The following is a 21214-nucleotide window of genomic DNA, read 5'->3' as shown; positions in this document are numbered from 1 at the left end:
AATCTCAACAAAATAGCATTCCTGTGAGTGTGTAGATTCGTAACATCGATGCTTAAAAAAGTTTAGCGTCAATGAATTCATTGATAAAGCTATGCAATTAACGAACCGAATGACTAAAATACTTCTAAATGACCATATTCATGCAGCTCAATTGACCGAACAATGTTTTTCACGATCAGCTAATAGTTAACGCAACACCTTAAACACGAAGATAACTTTTGGAGCAATCTTATTAATCCCGATATGCCTGTTATGTGTGTGTGGGTGTATTGTCTTCGTGCTCAACTCTTTGAGTTAAGAGGGCGCCGAGGTGGGGCGTTCCTTGTAGCGAGAATACCTCGGTTCGGTTCCCATCCTGGGCGATGAGTCGTGTGCGTGTGTGGGCGTGTCATACACACGGCGCCCTTTCTCTCTCTTGGCGGCAGCTCCAGGCTTCTCCACTGCCGGATGATTGTTGAGTCGGCACGATGCTCGCCTTCGGCAGTGCCCGATAGCGCTCGCAGCTCGTCCGCTGGTCGCTAGCGCCAACACTCCTTCTTGGTAGCGCTGCGTCGATGTGTGTGTGTCGAACACCCGGCGCCTTCGCCAGTGCCGCCACTCATTCTCGGTTGCGCCGGTCACGCTCTCTCCCTTGCACCAGGCACGGTTGATCCTTGTAGACTCGACCTTTGCAGGAATGTGCTCGGCTTCCGAGTCCGCGTGGTCGTGGTTAGTCGTTAGCTGCTGCTGGTCCTGTGCGATGCTCGCTTGGTCGATATTTGGCGCTTTCTGCCCTTTCTCCAGGTTGATTGCTTGTCGTTGCTCGTCATTCTTTCTCTCTCTTCCTCTCTTGCTGCAGCTGCTGGTGGGAGCTGTCACTCGATGTAGAATACAACTTTCAATGCAAACGTTGTTTTTAATTGGAATTAAGAAAGTCAAGCCAGGTCGCGTCCTTTAAGCTGTGTGGGAGGAAACCAAATGCTTTGACAAAGGAATTAGCATAAAGTGCAGTTTGTTCAGATGGACGAGTCCATCTATGTTCGGAAAAGAGGAGGGGGGGGCGGCCGAAAATAATGGATGCGGTCTGAAAGCCACCGTAAGCGTGAACAATCAATTAAGACCCGAAATAGTTTATCAAATCCTTCCAATTATTGCTAAACCAGAATCCATCTTCTCGCTTTAAATTGTCTCTGTGTTTGTATATGTGGATAGCCTCATGAACTAATCTCTCATGGTAGCCAGATGGCTTGCAAAGAACCTCGGTCTTGGAGAAGTCAATGTCATGTGAGCCTACTGAATTATAACACTGATCTGCCATGGCCGAGGTGTTGGTCCTACCGTGTTTTAGGTCTGCTTTGTGTTCACGAATGCGGTCCGAGACATGTCGTTTGGTTTCTCCAATGTAACTACTACCACAGAGGCAACTTAGTTGTAGACGCCAGGGTACTGTATGTCCGGAATCACATATTTTACAGACGGAACCAGATCAGGATTTTATGTAATGTGTTGAATCGGACCTGGATCTTGTGTTTATTCAAGATTTTGGAGATCTTTTTTGTGATCTCCGCAATGTAGGGTAAAGTGATGGTTTTGAAAGGCTCCTCAAGAGGGTCCTTCTTCATGGTTGGAGTGATAGCTTTGCGGATTGTGTAATTGGAGTAACCATTAGCCTTAAGAGCTTGGTGTACGTGCTTGAGTTCGCTGGCTATGTGTTCCTGGTCGGATATGCATTGGGTTCTATGGTGCAGAGTCTTGATGAGGGATTTATTCTGGGATGGATGGTGGTGGGAATCCGTTTTCAGGTAAGCATCCATATGGGTAGCTTTCCTGTAGACAGGGTGGCTCATTGAACCATCATTTCTCTTTTTATTAGGACATCCAAAAAAAAGGTAGCTTGCTATCTTTTTCGACTTCCATGGTAAATCTGATGGCTGGGTGTATGGAATTGATGTGGTTGAAGAATTGGTCTAGAGCAGGCCGGCCATGTGGCCAGATGATAAAAGTGTTATCCACGTACCTCTGCCATAAGGTTGGGCGTAGAGTGGCAGTCTGGATGGCGTCAGTCTCAAATTTCTCCATGAAAATGTTGGCTACAACCGGAGATAGGGGGAGCTCATTGAGGTGCCCTCAGTTTGTTTCTTAACAAACTGTCAAATCACTCTCCGTGGTGCTGACGTTAAAAATAACCGCCACTTTTTTCAAATTTTCTTGCTGTGGTTTTCACACCTGATGATGATTGCTTGTGTTGCAGTCGAAACGTCGTAAGAATTTCATTGTTTTATATTTTTATTATTTTGTTTCCCTTCTATGTGACTTTACCGATAGAACCAAGAATATGAATTCCTACAGTCACGAAAGCTTTAAATCAAAATGTCTCGGACCATGTTCGTGAACATAAGGTAGATCTGAAACACGGCAGGACGAACTTGGTCCGTGGTTGGCTCACACTAAATTGATTTCTCTCAGACGAAGGCACTTTGCAAGCCCACTGGCTGTCAACAAAGATTTGTTCATGAAGCCATCCATATATACAAACATATACATAATTTCAACTGAGATGATGGGTACAAACTCAGCAATCACTGGAAGGTCGTTATCAACCAGTTTAAGTCAGAACTGCTGTAATGTTTCAATTTTTAACATTCTCCAATGCTCAGTTTTTTAACCCCTCACGCAACCTTCTCCACTCATTCCACCTGCAACCGCTGGGGAGAGCCGAGGTGAGGAGCCCCGCTCTATCCACCGCTGGCCTAGACTAACGGCTATAGCTTGCTCTATCCACTGCTGGCCTAGACTACTGGCTATAGCTTGCTCTATCCACTGCTGGCCTAGACTACCTCTAGTACACCATGCCTATTGCATGCACTATCCACTACTGGCCTAAGCTCCATCTCTATAGCTTTTGCTCGATCATGGCCTAGATTCCATCTCTATAGGATGCTCTATCCATTTCTGGCCTCGACTCTTGTGCCCCGCCCACTCCGTTCTGCATTTAGAGGCTTACCCCCTTTTCTCTCCGGATGACCGCTTTATTTGTATTAATTTGAACCCATCTACGTGACTTTAACGAAAGACCCAAAGAATGCGAGTAGTGACGTTTCGCTGGTAATTACAACCATCTTAATTACGAAACCGTTCTCATAAATGTAACTGGTGTTGGCCAGTTATTTCGGCTAGTGACAGCCAATAATTTTGGCCAGTTAACATTTCCCGATCCACCGTGATACTATACAACTGGCGTCAGGGTCTGGATTGAACCGACGACTTCCTGTATGCCAGGCGGGGTAGTTAACATCTCCCTGGCCACCATTGGCAACCTTTTAGTGCGAAGATCCACCAACCCACACTGCCTTCACGGCGCTGGAATACGGGCAGTGACACGGTGACGAAGTGCAACCGGCAGCGAGTTACTTTTCAACCTCCGATCAAATGCCGCCGTTTCAGCTCACCCCAGTGGGAGGGGAGGGACGGGTGGGGGGGGGGGGGTTCACGGCCATGTCTCAAGATGCGGCCTCAAAGGGTTGAACTGGAACGCGGGCATCTTGACGTGACCGGCAAGTGGTCGCGGGAACGCGTGGACGTTCACATTAGGCTCATGGATGCCAGTGGGGAGGTGTAGTGCAACAGTTAGCGCGCTGCGCTACGAACCAGGCAACCAGAGTTCGATTCCAGCTCACGGCCAACACCAGTGACAGCGATCTAAACCGGTCCAGGGCCTCCCCTAGGTCGACTCAGCATCAAATGAGTACCTGGTGCAGTGCGTAAACATCGCCACTAGGAAGACAAAGGCGGCCGGGCGTGGTGCTGGCCACCCACCCCTCTCGTGTGCCGTGCCGTCCTTCATAGGTGCTCGCTCACAGCACTTGCTCCCAACAGCCTAAGGCTATACGGGGTAACGTTGCTGGTAGTGTGCGCACACGCGCCCCCCAAGTGTGCCTGCGTGTGTATCCGTTTGTGTGTGCAATTGTGGCCAGCATCAGGACTCAAGGTAAGTGAAAATATTTGTTATTTTGTTTTATTTACTATTGTTTTTCCAAATTACATGCAAATGTACAGTATCTTGTGTTTAACAATGCTTCCCTTATGAACTGGAACACATTTCATAACACTGCTCCGTATGGGGGCATTGAAATAGTGCATCATGATTGTGTTCCGACTTACAAACAGTTTGACTTACGAACAGGTCTCATGAGCTCGAGTAGACTCTCGATTATCTGCACGCGGTTTATCCGATTCGCGGATTAACCACGCACCTGAGATTTTGACAAATTAATAACTCGCGGATTTTCCCTTAAGCCCAAATTAATCATCTAAGTAATATTGTTATTCTTGGAAATGTTTTACAAGTCGCATGCTTAAACCAAACAAATATAGTTGCTTCGGTTAATCCGAAATCCGTGGCCTCCTCTACAGTACAGTCGTTGCAACATCTTTACAACAGAGGGTGGAGTTTGATTGATGTTGATTGGTGTGGCTCTGCTGTCATCCACTTAGTGGGCTGAGTCTTCTGCTAGGCTGGAGCAGGAACGTGTCATCAGTGAGCACGCGCATCGATCAGTTGATAATTTAGTTTTTGGCATGGAGATCCACAGAAAATGCATATTTTTGGATTAGCTGTGATCTTGAATCGTCCGCGGCTGTCCTCCCCGTCATTAGCACGTAAATCGAAAGTCTGTTGTAGTTCAGGTACGTCCATTTGCAGCCGTTGTTCTCTTGACATACAGGGTGGTGCACTGCTCACTGCTGAGAACCTGGAAGATATTGCATCGTGTGAGGTGGGACGGAGCAGGGCCAAGAGACAGGCACAGCAGTGGAATCCTCACACAAACACGCAAACACATTCATACACATCACACTCACGCGCAAAAAGGCAAAGATCCCGCATGTAGCCTGAACAGATTATTGGGGCAAGTGCTGCTAACGAGCACCTATGAAGGCCGGCACGGCCCCCATGAGAGGGTGGGTGGCCAGCACCACGCCAGGTCACCTTTGTCTCCAAAGGGCTGTTCATGACATGTCCGTCAGGAAGGCTCTTTCCTTCCAATATTAGGAAGCTGCTGGGAGCTATTCACTTTTAAATCATCTAGTTTGACAAACTCATTTCTTTAGAACTGCTTGTTGTGTTTAGTTTGTTATCCTTTCCCCACACGATTAGCACTGTTGGCTACGCACGGCACAAAAGAAGTCCAACATACATTGCAAATTGCTAGACACTACACGACTACACAGTATATTATATACTACACTATACACTACTACATACTACAATATACTAGGCACTACACTATGTGCTACACTGATATATACGACACTACTAGACTACATTTATAACCAATTTATTTAGGACTGATTGTTGTTGTGTTTAGTTGTCCTTCCCTCGCACCTCCGACTAGCACGTTTTGGTTACCGACCTATCTCACAGCGCGGCAGCCAACGCTGCAGCATCCTGTATCATTAACACGCTAATTTTCTCACATGAGCATCACTAACCCAGCTTCTCTCTACCTTCCATCTATTACCTCGGCCCAACTCCCCCCCCCTCCTTGCCTCCCCCCCTTTCTTCCTTCTCTAGCTCCGCCCACTTACCCCTGAGGTTGAGCCAACCAAAAGCTCTTGGTTGTCAGCAGATCTTTCCCCTAAATCGGCAGTTGTCCTACCGTATCGGTTCCGACTGATGACGGTCGCTTGCGTTGCGATCGAAACATCGCGATTTATTTTATTTTATTTCTACCTACGTGACTTTACCGAAAGAGCCAAAGCGTACGGTTACCAACGGTTCGAAAGAAGTTCAACATATGTACAGACAGTCCCCTGGGTTACCAAAGGGTCAGGGTGTTCCCCGAGAAATATCCGCAACCCGAATTTTCTGCATGTCGGAAACCGAACAATGTTACCCCCAAATCAAGATAAAATCCTATATCCGGAAAAAGTTGTGCCTCCCCTAGCGTTTTTTCTCTCTACTGTATCGCGCTGTTGCCCATTTGCTATCACTACCTATTACTGTACATACGCTCTGCACTTCCTTTGATTCTTTATTTTATTGAATATCTACCCTGACACTTACCCATATTTAACTAATGGAACACATACTCTAGTGTGTCCATTGGTTTATGCATACCATGAGGCATAGAAAACAATTACGTAATGCCACAGAAGGAAAAGAGACGATGTGGCAGGTAGAGGTCTACTCACGATAACAATCGAACAGCGTGACTCAAGAGTGCTATACAGGGTACCACCGCCTTGGGGAATATGCGGCCCCGCCTTACACCTCGCTCCGATGCAGTAATTCGTAACCTTGCCGCGCTCCACTATTTGTGCTTGCATAACTAATGCACACAACACACCGCATTACGTCCTCTCATTGAAAGGCCGAGTCCACCGAGGAGGGGGGCCCCGAGACCAATTCAAATATTCACCAGTTACTGGTCGTGAGGTGGGGGATAATACTCAGAATGCCGGGTTGGTGGAAGAGTGCACTAACCAATACACATTCTCACACCATGCGCGCGCTCACACGGTCTCTCTCTCAAGAGTCTCACTGCGTCACTGGGCTCAGTGGGTCGACTTGTCGTCAGGGAGACTCAGAGACTCTAGCCTGACCTCTTGGCTCATCACAGTCCAGTGGCGACCAACACAGTCACTCACAAACACAGACACTCACAGACACTCACACGCTCACCCCTGTACACACACACAAACCTGCGGGTCTGTTTACTCCATCAGACGCCTCAGGAGGGTGTTGCAGTGAGTCTTCACGCCACATTCACCGGCCTGTTCATACACGCAGAGATACGAAGAGACAATTAAAGACAAGGTTCCCCTGTATCGCTTTAACAGGCTATTGACGCAAGTGCTGTTAGCGAGCAGCGCCTATGAAGGCCGGCGCGGGACACGAACGGGTGGGTGGCCAGCACCACGCCCGACCACCTTTGTCTCCCGAGTGATGGTGTTTACACACAACACCAGGTACTCATTAGAGGCCGTGTCAACCTAGAAAAGGCCACGGACTGCTTCAGATAATCGTCATTGGTGTTAGTCGTGAGCGGGAATAATCTCCCCTTGCAGAAATTTGTAGCGAAGCGCGCTGATACTCTCACACACTTAGACACTTAGTCACTTAAGGCACGCACTTGACACAGATGAAGTGGACCTTGCAGTAAACCCATTGTAGCCTGCGCTCCCTACAACAGAGGGGGCTGGGGCATGAGGTCATTCTCCAGGCCATTAGAAAAAGTTCTGGAAGGGAGGCGTGGCCAGGGGCGGAGTGAGCCGGGACCCTGTATTTAAGCAAGGTCCCTGAACGGCTCAGCTCAGCATCGTCCAGCTGAAGACTGAAAATCAACCTGGATCCCTGAAAGAGAGAAGAGCCTTGTGGGCAAAGCAGAACCCCTGGCTAAGGTGAGGCTTGATCTGTACCAGTGAAGCTCCGAGCTTATAACCAGTGAAGATCCAAGAGAAGATTCTCGCCTCCGTCAGAATAGGTGCAGTGTAATCAGTAAGAGGCGGGTTCGCCTGGAGGGACTACCTCCATTAGGCTATCGGGTGAAAGGGGCCATTAACCCTTTGTGTTGTAGCCTGTTAATGTTATAATAAACGTGTTGCCTCAGAGTAGCACTTGCTCTGGTAACTGGGTTCGTAGCCCGGTTGCGCTTGCTAATGCACTACCGCTCTCTGCCGGACAGACAGACACACACACACAGATACCAAAGGCATACAACCACACTTGCTCCGAGTCTCACTGCATCACTGGGCTCAGTGGGTCAACTTGTCGTCAGGGAGACTCAGAGACTCTAGCCTGACCTCTTGGCTCATCACAGCCCAGCGACGACCAACGCAGTCACTTACAGACACAAATACTCACACTCACACGCTCACCCCTCTACACATACACACACCAACCTGTGGGTCTGTGTACTCCATCACTCCTCAGTAGGACGTTGCCATGAGTCTCAATGCCACATTCACCGGCCTGTTTATACACGCAAAGACACGAAGAGACACTTAAAGACAAAGATCCCTTTCATAGCCTTAACAGACTGTTGGGGCAAGTGCTGTTAGCGAGCAACGCCTATGCAGGCCAGTAAGGCACACAAACGGGTGGGTGGCCAGCACCACGCCCGACCACCTTTTTCTCCCGAGTGATGGTGTTTACACACAGCACCAGGTACTCATTAAAGGCCATTTCAACCTAAAGAGGCCACGGACTGCTTCGGATAATCGTCATTGGTGTTAGCCGTGAGCGGAAATAGAACTCCCATTGCAGGAATTAATAGCGAAGCGTGCTAACTGATACACCCCCACACACTTAGTCACTGAAGCCACACCACTCGACAGAGATGAAGTGGACCTTGCAGTAAACACATTGTACCCTGTGCTCCCCTTCAACAGAGGAAGAGCGCGAAACTACAAACACTCTTCTAAAGTCCCCTTGTGGGTTGCAGACTTCTACATTGACATTCAAAAACCTGAACACACTCTGCCTTGTTAAAGACTAAAACAGAGCTCCCTCGCCCCCCCCACCAACCCAGCTGTGAAGTCTGCAGAGGCTGTCGGGGTGAGGGCTGTCATGTAAAGAGCGCCTATGAAGGCCGGCACTGAGGCACATGAAGGGGGGTGTGTGACCAAGCACTACGCCCGGCCGCCTTTGTATCCCCACCATTCGGAGGTTGAGGAGCCATCAGAAAGGGGTGATAGATGTTGGGTCGACATTCGCTCAGCGATCCGCAACTCATCTCTCTCATCATGTGGCTCCTGTTGCTGCTACAGCAGCTGCCACAGAAGTGATGAACGCCGGAGCGGAGGGCGATCAAACGTAATTTTACCTGTTAGGGTTGACGACTGGGAAGGCGAATGAATGCGTCCCACGACCTCCTTCTCGTCCTGCAAGCTAATGGGGACCCCCCCCCCCCCTGTAAGACAGAGAGAAAGACGCGTAGAGCTTGCATATAAGAGTCACGACTGTGGAAGCAAATGACTGACAGATGCACCACCTGTGCTCCTCCCCACTGTGCCAATACATTCACACTCATGAAGACAAAGATCCCTCTCCCCGTATAGCCTTGAGCACACTGTTGGGAGCAAGTGCACCTGTGAAGGCCGGCACTGTGGCACACAAGCGGGATGGGTGGCCAGCACCACGCCCAACTCCCTTAAGTTCTCCCCTAGTGGCGATGTTTATGCATCACAACAGGTATCCATGCAAGGCCAAGCTGACCTAGAGGCCCCCCTAGACTGGTTCAGATAATCGTCAGCATTGTTGGCGGTGAGCAGGAATCCAACTCGGGATGCCGGCTTTGTAGCGCAGGGAGTGCCACTTTAACACTGCGCCACCGCTTCCCACATACAAACACACAGACATATATATACAGCGAGGGAAAAAAGTATTTGATGCCCTTCTGATTTTGTACATTTGCCCACTGACAAATAAATTATCAGTCTATAATTTTAATGGTAGGTCTACTTGAAGAGTGAGAGACAGAATAACAAAAATCCAGAAAAACGCATGTCAAAAATGTTATAAATTGATTTGCATTTTAATGAGGGAAATAAGGTTTTGACCCTCTCTCAATCAGAAAGATTTCTGGCTTACAGGTGTCTTTTATACAGATAACGAGCTGAGATTAGTAGCACACTCTTAAAGGGAGTGCTCCTAATCTCAGCTTGTTACCTGTACAAAATACACCTGCCCACAGAAGCAATCAATCAATTATATTCCAAACTCTCCACCATGGTCAAGACCAAAGAACTCTCCAAGGATGTCAGGGACAAGATTGTAGACCTACACAAGGCTGGAATGGGCTACAAGATCATTGCCAAGCAGCTTGGTGAGAAGGTGACAACAGTTGGTGCAATTATTCGCAAATGGAAGAAACACAAAACTGTCAATATCCCTCGGCCTGGGGCTCCATGCAAGATCTCACGGTGAGGAATCAGCCCAGAACTAAACGGGAGGATCTTGTCAATGATCTCAAGGCAGCTGGGACCATAGTCACCAAGAAAACAATTGGTAACACACTACGCCATGAAGGACTGAAATCCTGCAGCGCCCGCAAGGTCCCCCTGCTCAAGAAAGCACATATACATGCCCGCCTGAAAGTTTTCCAATGAACATCTGAATGATTCAGAGGACAACTGGGTGAAAGTGTTGTGGTCAGATGAGAGCAAAATGGAGCTCTTTGGGATCTCAACTCGCCGTGTTTGGAAGAGGAGGAATGCTGCCTATGACCCCAAGAACACCATCCCCACCGTCAAACATGGAGGTGGAAACATTATGCTTTGGAGGTGTTTTTCTAAGGGGACAGGACAACTTCACCGCATCAAAAGGACGATGGACGGGACCATGTACCGTCAAAATCTTGGGTGAGAACCTCCTTCCTTCAGCCAGGGCATTGAAAATGGGCCGTGGATGGGTATTCCAGCATGACAATGACCCAAAACACAAAGCCAAGGAAACAAAGGAGTGGCTCAAGAAGAAGCACATTAAGGTCCTGGAGTGGCCTAGCCAGTCTCCAGACCTAAATCCCATAGAAAATATGTGGAGAGAGCTGAAGGTTCGAGTTGCCAAACGTCAGCCTCGCAACCTTAATGACTTGGAGAAGATCTGCAAAGAGGAGTGGGACAAAATCTCTCCTGAGATGTGTGCAAACCTGGTGGCCAACTACAAGAAACGTTTAGACCTCTGTGATTGCCAACAAGGGTTTTGCCACCAAGTACTAAGTCATGTTTTGCAGAGGGGTCAAATACCTATTTCCTCATTAAAATGCAAATCAATTTATAAAATTTTTGACATGCGTTTTTCTGGATTTTGTTGTTATTCTCTCACTGTTCAAATAAAGCTACCATTTAAATTATAGACTGATAATTTCTTTGTCAGTGGGCAAACGTACAAAATCAGCAGGGGATCAAATACTTTTTTCCCTCACTGTACATCGATGTCACGTAGAGCCTTGGTTAGGGTAACTGCTCTTAGCACTTTCTCTGGTAACTGGGTTTGTAGCGTGGTTGCGCTTTCCAATGCACTACCGCTCCCTGCCACACACAGAGACACACACACACAGATACCAAAGGCATACCACAACACTTGCTGAGTCTCACTGCGTCACTGGGCTCAGTGGGTCGACTTGTCGTCAGGGAGACTCAGAGACTCTAGCCTGACCTCTTGGCTCATCACAGCCCAGCGACGACCAACGCAGTCACTTACAGACACAAATACACACATACACTCACACGCTCACCCCCGTACACATACACACACCAACCTGTGGGTCTGTGTGCTCCATCACTCCTCAGTAGGACGTTGTCATGAGTCTCAACGCCACATTCACCGGCCTGTTTATACAGGCAGAGACATGCAGAGACACTTAAAGACAAAGATTCCATTTATAGCTTTAACAGGCTATTGGGGCAAGTGCTGTCAGTGAGCAGTGCCTATGCAGGCCAGCAAGGCACACGAACGGGTGGGTGGCCAGAACCACGCCCGACCGCCTTCGTCTCCCGAGTGATGATGTTTACACACAGCACCAGGTACTCATTCGAGGCCGTTTCAACCTAGAAGAGGCCACGGACTGCTTCAGATAATCGTAATTGGTGTTAGCCGTGAGCGGGAATAATCTCCCCTTGCAGGAATTTGTAGCGAAGCGCGCTAACTGATACACTCCCACACACTTAGTCACTGAAGCCACGCCACTCGACAGAGATGAAGTGGACCGTGCAGTAAACCCACTGTAGCCTACGCTCCCCTTCAACAGAGGAAGAGCGCGAAACTACAAACACTCTTCTAAAGTCCCCTTGTGGGTTGCAGACTTCTACATTGACATTCAAAAACCTGAACACACTCTGCCTTGTTAAAGACTAAAACAGAACTCCCCCCCCCCCCACCAACCCAGCTGTCAAGCCTGCAGAGGCTGTCGGGGTGAGGACTGTCTTTGAGGAGCGCCTATGAAGGCCGGCACTGTGGCACGTGAAGGGAGGTGGGTGGCCAGCACCACGCCCGGCCGCTTTCATCTCCCTGCCGTTGCAAGGTTGAGGAGCCATCAGAAAGGGGTGATAGATGTTGGGTCGACATTCGCTCAGCGATCCGCAACTCATCTCTCTCATCATGTGGCTCCTGCTGCTGGTACAGCGGCTGATATAGAAGTGATGGCCGCGGGAGCAATCAAACGACGTAACCAGAGTCAGCGTAGGTCGATTGAACATCGTTTTTACCTGTTAGGGTGTGCGACTGGGCAAGCGAATCGTCAGACAAATGAATGCGTCCCTCCACCTCCTGCAAGCTAATGGGGATCCTGCAGGCACAGAAAGAGACGTGCAGAGCTCGTGTTTAAGAGTTACGACGACAGAAGCGAATGCTTCGCAAATTAATTACCTTGTGCTCCTCCCCACTATGCCAACACATTCACACGTAAAATAAAAGATCACCCCGTATAGCCTTTAGCACAGTGTTGGGAGCAAGTGCTGTTAGCGAGCTGCAACTGTGAAGGCCGGCACAGCACACAGTGGAGTGGGTAGGCAGCACCACGCCAAACCACCTCCGTCTCCCGAGCGATGAATACTACAGATACCACAGCCATACAACCACACTCGCTCTCTTTTGAGTCTGTGTCACTGGGCTCAGTGGGTCGACTTGTCGTCAGGGAGACTCAGAGACTCTAGCCTGACCTCTTGGCTCATCACAGCCCAGCGACGACCAGCACCATCACTCACAGACACAGACACTCACAGAAATAGAACCTCACAGACACAGAAAGCGACGAGAGCCGCCATTCGCCACTAAGTGGTGGTGACATCACCACGGCACTTGTGCCAGGCTGTGCACACTCTAAGGTCACGTGAAGTGCTGGGAGGTCATGGGACAGACCCAGGTGCCATAAGTTTACTGAGATGAGTGGCAGATGCACCACCTATGTCCCCGACTGTGCCAACCCATATACTGCACACACACACACACACCTGTGGGTCTGTGTACTCTGTGAAGACTTCTCAGGAGGATGCTGTCATGAGCCTTGGTGCCACTTTCACCTGCTTGTTTACACACGCAGAGACACGCAGAGACACACTTAATGACAGAGGTCACCCGTATATCTTTAGCAGACTGTTGAGGGAAGTGCTGTTGGTGAGCAGCGCCTTTGAAGGCCGGCATGGCACAAAAGAGGGTGGTTGGACAACATCACACCCGGCCGCCTTTGTCTCTACGGTGGCAACGTTTACACAATGGACCAGGTACTCATTTGAGGCCGAGTCGAACTAGGGGAATCTCAGGACCAGTTCAGATGATCGTCATTGGTGTTGGCCGTGATTGGGAATCGAACTCTGGTCGCCGGGTTTGTAGCGCAGTGCGCTAACCGCTACAATACCACTCCCTACACTACCGCTCTCTACACATCGACGCACACACACACAGATGCCACAGGCATACCACCACTTGCTCTCTGCGAGTCTCACTGCATCACTGGGCTCAGTGGGTCGACTTGTCGTCAGGGAGACTCAGAGACTCTAGCCTGACCTCTTGGCTCATCACAGCCCAGCAATGACCAACGCAGTCACTTACAGACACAGATACTCACAGACACTCACACGCTCACCCCTGTACACACACACAAACAAACCTGAGGGTCTGTGTACTCCATCAGACTCCTCAGCAGGATGTTGCCATGAGTCTTCACTCCACATTCACCGGCCTGTTTATACACGCAGAGATACAAGGAGACACACTTAAAGACAAAGATTCCCGCATCGCTTTCACAGACTGTTGGGGGCAAGTGCTGTTAGCAAGCGGCGTCTATTATGAAGGCCGGCACTGTGGCACGTGAAAGGGGGTGGGTGGTCAGCAGGACGCCCGGTCGACTGTCTCCCCGTCGTTGGGGGGTTGAGGAGCCATCAGAAAGGGGTGATAGATGTTGGGTCGACATTCGCTCAGCGATCCGTAACGCATCTCTCTCATCATGTGGCTCCTGCTTCGACAGCAGCTCCCGCAGAAGTGATAACCGCCGGAGCGATCAAATTACGTCGCCAGAGCCAGCGTAGTTCGATCGAACGTCGTTGTACCTGTTAGGGTGGACGACTGGGCAGGTGAATGAAGCGTCCCACCACCTCCTCCTCCTCATCCTGCGAGCTAATGGGGACCCTGTAGACACAGAGAGAAAGATGCGTAGAGCTTGCAATTAAGAGTCCCGACTGCAGAAGCAAATGACTGGCAGATGCACCACCTGTGCTCCTCCCCACTGTGCCAACAAATTCACGCACAAAAGAGACAAAGATCCCTCTATGTACAGCCTGAACAGACTGTTGGGAGAAAGTGCTGTTACCGAGCACCTGTGAAGGCCGGCACTGTGGCACTCAAGGGGGTGGGTGGCCACCACCACACCCGGATTGCCACCGTCTCTCCAGTGATGTTTACGGACCACACCAGGTACCCATTTAAAGCAGAGTCGACCTCGGGGAGGATCGAGAATAATCCATATGTTTGTCACTGACGTTAGTTATGAGTGGGAATCGAACTCTTGTCGCTGGGTTCGTAGTGCGATGCGCGCTAACCGCTCCCCACACAGAGACACACGGCACACACAGTTACCACAGACAAGCAACCACACTCGCTCGACGAGTCTCACTGCGTCACTGGGCTCAGTGGGTCGACTTGTCGTCAGGGAGACTCAGAGACTCTAGCCTGACCTCTTGGCTCATCACAGCCCAGCGACGACCAGCGCAGTCACTCACAGACACTCAAAGACATACTCACAGACACAGAAAACAACAGCCGCCATTCACCACTAAGTGGCGGTGACATCACCACGGCGCTTGTGCCAGGCTATGTGCACTCTAAGGCCACGTGAAGTGTCGGAAGGTCACGGGACAGACCCAGGTACCATAGATTGACTGAGATTACGCAGATGCACCACCTATGCCCCCTACTGTGCCAACCCATATACTAACACACACAAACCTGCGGGTCTGCATACTCGGTGAAGACTTCTCAGGATGTTGCCACGAGTCTTGACGTCACTTTCACCTGCCTGTTTATACACGCAGAGACACGCAGAGGCACACTTAAAGATAAAGACCCCATTATAGCCTCAAGCCTGTTGGGGGCAAGTGCTGTTAGCAAGCGACGACTATGAAGGCCGGCACTGTGGCACATGAAAGGGGGTGGGTGGTCAGCACCACGCCCAGCCGACTGTGTCCCCGTTGTTTGGGGGTTGAGGAGCCATCAGAAAGGGGTGATAGATGTTGGGTCGACATTCGCTCAGCGATCCGCAACTCATCTCTCTCATCATGTGGCTCCTGCTGCTACAACAGATACTGCAGCTTCTGCAACTTTTATAGCTATGACGACTACAGCTATCATATTCTTAGCTCTTTCGGTAAAGTCACGTTGAAGGGAAACAATAAAATAATAAAATATATATAAAACAATAAAAAAAATTATCACGACGTTTGGACCATAACACAAACGGTCGTCATCAGGTGTGTCCGTTTGCATTAATGAGTTGATAAAAAAAATGACGTATTTATTTATTTATTTATCAAAAAACGTCAGCACCCCTCGCAGCGATTTGGCAGTTTATTTAGAAGGACTAGTCCATCTATGTTCTGAAAAGAGGGGGGAGACGAAAAATTATTGTATGCTGTCTGAAAGCCACTGTAAGCGTTAACAATCAATTAAGACCTGAAATGGTTTATCAAATCTTTCCAATGATTGCTAAGCCAGAATCCATCTTCTCAGTTGAAATTGTCTCTGTACTTGTATATGTGGATAGCCTCATGAACGAATCTCTCATGGTAGCCAGATGGCTTACAAAGAACCTGTCTTGGAGGTTCTGTAAATATTACAGCTTCCGTCCTCGGATGGGCAAAGAAGCTAGTGGTCAAATAACCATGTAGTAATTATGACGTTTAAGAATATTCTTGTGCAGCAGTTGTAATTATGAATAAGTCAACCAGTAATGGGTATCCACCCCCCTGGCCTTAGCACAAGTGACGACTTCACATCGATCCCTTTCCTCTATTAAAGACCAACACAGGAGGATTTCTCCACAACTCTGGCTGTTGCCTGATGAAACCGTTTCTTGTAATTACTGGAGAAACGTTACTCGAATTGTAAATGTTGGAGTGGGTTTACTCTCCAACACACAACCGGTTCGCTGTACTAGTAACAAATTGGCATATTTTGTTTACGTGACAAACCTTGCTAATTGGCTGTCGGGTCGTGGCCGGTTTAACGACGTTCATATTTACGAGATATAATCCAAAAAAACCTTAATTATGGATCCATTTGGTTGTTCGTGCTCCCATTCATATTTTTATTTGGCGCTGTGTGTTTTTGTTCTGTTGGTAATTATTCCACTCTTTTCGGCCAGAGGAGAGCAGGTGTCTTTGAAAAGGCGAGTTATAAGTATTCCCTGGTTACTCGCGAGGAGGTATACGCTCCAGAGACGCACGTGAATAACACATTTCACAGATGATATTTGGCAATATGAGTACCATATAGCGCAGCGTCTGCAGATGCTTCTCTCTGCCTAGCATAACTTATTTCTCATCACTTCATCTCTCCACTTTCTTGCATCACTTTATCCCATCATCACTTATCCCGTCATCACTTTCTCTCTCTCGATGCAGTACCGGTAGTCGTGTAGACTTACATATGCCATTCGCAGAAAGCCAGAATCGTGGATAGCGAGTTTGTGAATAACGATGGAATTCCACGTATACCAACACTTTGCCGCACCACACGTGTGACCTTCCAGTCAACTGTTAAAACGAATGTTCCGATGCTGCTGCGGTGGAAGTGGTGTAAAGGCCTAATCAACAACACTCAACACAATCACTGATAACCTTGTGTGGACGTGCAGCCTCAAAGGGAAAGTATAGAGAAAGTATGGAGTAAAGTATGCACTGTATGTCATGGTAGCTAGGAGATGTTAACTACATTGCCTGGTATACAGGCGGTTGTGGGTTCGATCCCGACCCTGACGCCTGCTGTATATTTGCAGTCTGCGTGTCTCTCTCTCCCTGTGGTCACGTGGTTTTTTTCTCTGGGTCCTCCGGTTTTTCCTCCACATCTTGAATCAAAATCATCCATTGAGAGAGTTTGGCTGCTGCTATAAATTTCCACGTGATGATAAGCCAACTTCGTTGAGCTATCACCTTGTGGATGAGCAGGTCGCTTCTGAAAAAATAACTACATAGCTCCGTGAGACTTCCCTGGTAAAATAAAAAAAAGTTTAGTTTAGCCTATGAGTCTACACATTTCTATGGGTCTCGAAGCGTTTAGAGGACTTGGCTGCTGCTATAAATGTCCACATGATGATGATGATAAGCCCCCCCCCCCCCAATACGTTGAAATATCATCTGTGATGGCCAGGTCGCTTCTGACAAAAGAGCGACTACACAATCTAGAATTGAAGCTACTACACTGTTCAGTGTGGCCTTACCTGGTAAAATTAAAGACATAGTTTAGGAAAAGTTTTAGTTTTACATGACAGGCGACTTTCGGGAAACGGCCCTTATAGTACATGTGTAGTGTTGTACGGACGAGCAGACTTCTTTAGGAGGCACACTCTGTTCATTGTATTATTTCCTTATACAACGCTTAACACACACAGAGGGATATTCGGTCCCCTCACCCGATACCCCAGGGAGGTACAGCCTCCGGACCTGGCGGGACTCACACGTCTACCGCTAACCTCCTTGATACCTAAGGAGGTACAACCTCCGGACTTGGCGGGACTCACACGTCTACCGCTATGCTAGTCCTCCGGCTAGGACCTAGGGGAGGCTATCTGACCCACCGCTGGCCCGGTGGGTCCTGACCACTGGGTATGCCGAGCCTTAGCCCTTAGAAGGGCTGAAAGGCTGGTACAGGGTCCTAGCTAGGCTTCAGCCCAGTCTTCTATCTTCGTGCAGGGAGAGAACTCCCCGAGGTCCGTTGGGTCACCCGTCTTATACCCCTTCGTGGCCAGGTAGAACCAATCATACAATCCCACGTGGAACCGTCTGATTGGTTCGCACTAAACCCTGGCCACGATCCGTTTCACCTCGACTGACCCCAACCGTTGTACCCAGGAGTAATACTGCACTGCCCTGGTGGCAATGCAGGTTACGCAACAGCGCGTAGTTAACACCTCTACACATGAATAGAGGCTAACGTGGATAATACGAGTTGTAGACTGAACTTTACACCATGGAGCCTAATGAGAATTTAAAAAAATGTAAATGTTAAGATCAGAAAAAAAACATTCAATTATATTTCAAAGCAATAGCCTCAAACGTTATATATATTTTAAACATTTTCACCTCTAAGGTGGCACAGTTGTTCTTCACGAATATGCTAGTATTGTTCTATTGACTATTGTTTTACTGCCTTTCCAAAGCGTTGGCATTCATGATGCAATTTGAACTTTCATATTTTCTTTATATTAAGGTGCGCCACTACGGTGGCTAGGAGATGTTAACTACATCGCCTCGTATGCAGGAGGTCGTCGGTTTGATCCCGACCCTGACGCCTGTTGTATTACGGTGTGGGTTCGATCCCGACCCTGACGCCTGCTGTGTATTTAGAGTTTGCGCGTCCGTCTCTTCCCGTGGTCGCTTGGATTTTTTTCTCCAGGTCCTCCAGGTTTTCCCTCCACATTTAGAAACATGAAATTGAGATTATTTACGCGATTTTGCTGCCACGAACGTCCAAACGACGGGCCCAATATCTGGCCAGAGCTTTGCCCGGGTAGGATGTGGATGGTTTAGTAGTACCTGTGTTTGTGTGATGTTCACCTTTGTTGTACTTTTCACTACCATCCCTGTTTCTGTGTACTACCGTCTGGGGAGCGGTAGTGTAGCGGTCAGCGAGCTGCGCTACGAACCTGGCCACCCGAGTTAAATTCCCCGTCACGGCCAACACCACCGGTGACGATTACCTGAAGCGGTCCGGGGCCTCCCCTAGGTCGACTCGGCCTCAAATGAGTACCTGGTGTAGCGGTGTGTAAACATCGCCACTGGGGAGACAAAGGCGGTCTGGCGTGATGGTGGCCACCAGCACCACGCACTTGCCCCTACAGTCTGTTCAGGCTACACGGGGGATCTTTGTCTTGTTGTCACGTTCTTACCCCGTGCCCCTACAAGACATCTGTCACAAAAGAGCTTTATAGCTCATCGGATTCCTCCTGCAGCAGTATACATATTCTGATTTTCGAATATCTTATCATATTCTTAAAAGCACTTGCACGAAAACGCATTGTAACGTAAGGAAAAGGCACTTTACCATAAACCTTTAAATTAATCCACGCCTTAACGATGAAAAAAACATCACTTTTACGAAGGCACCCTTACAACGCATTAACTTGAGCAAATTGAAAAAAACCAAGAGCCATTATACTATATTCTTAGCTCTTTCGGTAAAGTCACGTTGAAGGGAAACAATAAAATAAATAAACAAATTTATGCAAGCCGACACACCTGATAACGACCGTTTGTGTTATGGTCGAAACGTCGTGAGATTTTTTTATTGTTTTATATATATTTTATTATTTTATTGTTTCCCTTCAACGTGACTTTACCGAAAGAGCTAAGAATATGAATTACTGCAGTCACGAAAGCTTTAAATCAAAATTTAGCCATTATACTCTTTGTTTTTTTTCGGTAAAGTCACGTAGGCTTAGGTAGCTACGTGACTTTACCGAAAAAAAAAACAAAGAGTATGAATCCTTGCAGTCACGAAAGCTTCAAATCTAGAATCAAGAGCCGTTAGTTTAAGATGTTTAAATATTATATTTGCCTCAACGTTTCGTGTCGTGGGCCTGGGGAAGGCTTTAGGCCTTCGTTAGGCCGCATGGCTTCCTCGCGGCTGAACCGCGACTTTAACTTTTGAAGTGAAAAAGATTAATATCATTTACGTTACTTTAGAAACATCGGCAGCCGCTCATATTATTGTTAATTCACAGTGAATTGGTTGAAACATTGTTTTATCCTGTCTTAACACGCGCGCGCGGGGGCCTGGAGTTTTTTTTGGTAAATCTCCACGTGGTCTCAAGGAGAAGATAAAAGTTTAAAATTATTGCTACAAGTTTAAATCGACAATATTTTTTTAAATATATATAACAATCACCAGTCAGCTCCGTACGGAGCATGCGAAAAGGTGAACTTCACGACGCCACGAAATGTCGCCTTGTCAGACGCGCAGTGGGAGTATCGATTAAAATTGGTGATTATGTATCCATGATGATGATGGTGGTGTTAATAATAATGTTGTTGGTTTCCATCGAGGCCGCTGATGATCGATCGATGATGGTGGTGATAGTGGTGATGTTGGGTTTCCATCGAGGCCGCTGATGATCGATCGATGGTTGTGGTAATGATTTTGTTGGTTTCCATCGAGGGCCGCTGATGATCGATCGATGGTGGTGGTAATGATTTTGTTGGTTTCCATCGAGGCCGCTGATGATCGATGCAAAGACGTCGGTTAATGCATTCGTGCAGTTACTGATTAATGATGGTGGTAATGGTGAATGATGGTGATAGCTATTATCTGAGCCGGTACCTGGGCCTCCCCTAGGTCGACTCGGCCTCAAAACGAGCACCTGGTGCGGTGCGTGGATAAACATCGCCACTGGGGAGACAAAGGCGGTCGGGCGTGGTGTTGGCCACCCGGCCTTTATAGGTGCTCGCCAACAGCACTTGCCCCTACAGTCTGCCTAGGCTACACGGGGGATCTTGGTGGTGGTGGTGCTGGTGGTGGTGCTGGTACTCACGCTATGGCTTCACAGAGAGGACTCGCGCCAACGTGACCATCACGGACGGCTGCCGAAATGCAAAGGAGGGAAGGAGGAGGAGGCAAGGGAGGGAGAGGGAGGAGACGAGGGTGGGAGGGGAGAGAGTGGGTGGGGAGAGTGGGAGGGAGAGAGTGGGTGGGGAGAGTGGGAGGAGAGAGTGGGTGGGGGAGAGAGTGGGAGGAGACGAGGGTGGGAGGGAGAGAGTGGGTGGGGAGAGTGGGAGGGGAGAGAGTGGGAGGAGAGGGTGGGAGGAGACGAGGGTGGGTGGGGAGAGAGTGGGAGGAGACGAGGGTGGGAGGGAGAGAGTGGGTGGGGAGAGTGGGAGGGGAGAGAGTGGGAGGAGAGGGTGGGAGGAGAGGGTGGGAGGGGAGAGAGTGGGAGGAGAGAGTGGGTGGGGAGAGTGGGAGGAGAGAGTGGGTGGGAGAGAGTGGGAGGAGAGAGTGGGTGGGGAGAGAGTGGGAGGAGAGGGTGGGAGG

The 21214-nt window shown here is 48.8% G+C and overlaps 1 long non-coding RNA gene and 4 other non-coding genes across 10 annotated transcripts; all 5 read right to left on the bottom strand.

The window, feature by feature from the left end:
* Window positions 1–3977: 3977 nt before the first annotated feature.
* LOC116957611 (uncharacterized) lies at window positions 3978–20864 on the bottom strand. 6 transcript variants are annotated; one of them, XR_012931008.1, is made up of 11 exons: window positions 20718–20864; window positions 14921–14990; window positions 14026–14104; window positions 13587–13658; window positions 12931–12999; window positions 12187–12266; window positions 11241–11310; window positions 8805–8891; window positions 7882–7951; window positions 6682–6753; window positions 3978–4730 (listed from the first exon to the last, which is right to left on the bottom strand). It is a non-coding gene; the product is annotated as an uncharacterized LOC116957611 (long non-coding RNA). The 6 variants fall into 6 exon arrangements; XR_012931011.1 differs by lacking the exon at window positions 20718–20864 and adding an exon at window positions 17695–20710 and having other exon boundaries at window positions 14921–17631; XR_012931009.1 differs by lacking the exon at window positions 6682–6753.
* Window positions 8655–8731, bottom strand: LOC116957650 (small nucleolar RNA SNORD83). The gene has a single exon (XR_004405221.1). It is a non-coding gene; the product is annotated as a small nucleolar RNA SNORD83 (small nucleolar RNA).
* LOC116957649 (small nucleolar RNA SNORD83) lies at window positions 12010–12086 on the bottom strand. The gene has a single exon (XR_004405220.1). It is a non-coding gene; the product is annotated as a small nucleolar RNA SNORD83 (small nucleolar RNA).
* LOC116957647 (small nucleolar RNA SNORD83) lies at window positions 13853–13929 on the bottom strand. Its single transcript, XR_004405218.1, has one exon. It is a non-coding gene; the product is annotated as a small nucleolar RNA SNORD83 (small nucleolar RNA).
* On the bottom strand, window positions 15180–15256 carry LOC116957648 (small nucleolar RNA SNORD83). The gene has a single exon (XR_004405219.1). It is a non-coding gene; the product is annotated as a small nucleolar RNA SNORD83 (small nucleolar RNA).
* Window positions 20865–21214: the final 350 nt, after the last annotated feature.

This window comes from Petromyzon marinus, chromosome 79, assembly GCF_048934315.1.
Source record: "Petromyzon marinus isolate PM22_M1 ecotype Great Lakes invasive population chromosome 79, UKy_Petmar_22M1.pri1.0, whole genome shotgun sequence".
NCBI lineage: Eukaryota > Metazoa > Chordata > Hyperoartia > Petromyzontiformes > Petromyzontidae > Petromyzon > Petromyzon marinus.
This window is presented reverse-complemented; position numbering and strand designations above follow the sequence as displayed.